We start from the raw sequence: 2,024 nt of genomic DNA, 5'->3' as shown, positions 1-2,024 counted from the left end.
AGTCAGGCTAAGGCAGAATGATTTTCACATAAAAATGTTGTTTTTTTAAAAACACGCATAAACGTTTTTCTCTCAAAAATACAAACATGTACATACATTAGGGTTGTGACAATGAATCGGGCAAATGCATGTTTTCTCAATGAATGAATTTGAATGAATTACTGTGAAATGCCGCCACATCCAAAAGACAGAGGGCGCTTTCGTGCAGAAACTCCATTTGTGCCACTGAAACAGCAGCATTACAAACACTATTCCAGGAAATATCTAGAGGCATATTTATATCGATTGTTTCAGGTATTTTCATGATAAAAGAGAATATTTTGAATGATTGTGTTTGTCGATTGTTGCTTTTTAAATGCACGTTATAAATAAGTCAAACTCGTAGTGATTTTAGATTGATTATACATCCTACTGATCACAGAGCTGTAGTACATGCACTAGCTGTGCTTGAAACACTGAATCGGAGCCTTACGATTCGGAATCAATTTTAGACAGGTCTTTTTATTGGGAACGCGATGCATCGATGCACATCCCTAACATACATGTAGCTCATATAATATTGTAGCCCAGTTTGTGAATTATGAGACACTTGCCATTAATATGTTTAAAGCAACTGAAAAAAGACAAAATGTAAGAGAATTTCAGAACTTCTGCCAGTGTCCCAAAATGGTCGGACACCAGAGGGTTAAACTGTGTTATGTTAAAAAAAGTTTCACATTTTTAAAGTAATCTGAAAATGATTGTGTATCCCTTTAAGAAACCCCTTCTAAACACTAAAGTTTGCACTTGGAGAACATATACAACTTTGATTGTATTTTATGTGATTGGATGATTATTATTTTAAACCCACCCATGCATATGAGAGTATCATGTGATTGGTGGTTAACGAGTCAATAGAAAAAAAAGATGAACTGCGTTCGAGAGAGATCGGTAGCAGAAACACTCATGCTGTAAAAAAATAACAGCTAAATGCATGTTATATTGGTTTGTTTGTGAAAGTGTTGGTTTGTTTATGCATTGATGTTAACTCAGAAGATGTGTTAACAGACTGTTTTATTTGTCTTAGCAGCAGTTGGTGAGACTTTTTGCTTGTAAAGAGAGATTGCATTATTACATTCATATTGGTACGGATTGCAGATACATAAGGGTATATACTGCATTCAGCGCATTCCAGTTGTGTTGCGCTATTTATTACTTTGCGTGAAACACTTCAAGAGATCAGTTTGATTTCTAGTAGTAGGTGATCCAGCCTATCCACTACTGCCTTGGCTCATCAAAGGATATTCTGGACCTAATTGGTCAGAAGAACATAAAACATTTAACTCTGACTTGAATAGATGTAGAGTTAAAGGGACACTTCACCGATTTGCATTAAGCTTTGTATCGTTAGAACCCCAGTCATGTTTTTAAATGGTTGTGCATCATTCACTCAGTTTCCCCTGAGACGGGACAAATACTGATTTCAGTGTTGCACTTCCTTCTTTTTAATGATATAAAAATCATAATTTTGCGTCATTGAAAGAAGGAACTGCTGTATCTTTGTTGAGGGTGAGAGACTACAGACATTCATTCCTCATTTTTCCAAGGTGGGGGCTATGGGTGGGACACACTCATGCTAAAGACCTATTACAGATCAGTTTGTGTGGGACTTATGATGTTTGTTGAATATGATGTCAAAATCGCAAATAAAATCTAAATCACAAAATTGATGAAGATTTTTTGGTCTCTATCCACTCATACTGGCCTGTGTTTTCTACACTCTAAAGTCTAACTTTAAAAAAGACTGATAAGCACAACACCAGTGTCCTTGCGGTTTTCATTGTATGACAATATGCAAAAAACATACAACAGACAAAGTTTGCATTGTAGATGAAATATGGTCTATGAAAATTAATATTTATAACAATAAAAACATTGAGTGTGATGCCCAGAGCTGTGAATAAACAAAGTGGTTTAAGCAAATTACATTTTTATATAAAAACACCTTCACATTCATGTTTCATGAGAACAATTCATTTTAAATC

Source organism: Paramisgurnus dabryanus, chromosome 11, assembly GCF_030506205.2.
Source record: "Paramisgurnus dabryanus chromosome 11, PD_genome_1.1, whole genome shotgun sequence".
Classification (NCBI taxonomy): Eukaryota; Metazoa; Chordata; class Actinopteri; order Cypriniformes; family Cobitidae; genus Paramisgurnus; species Paramisgurnus dabryanus.
Note: the sequence above shows the minus strand (reverse complement) of the source record.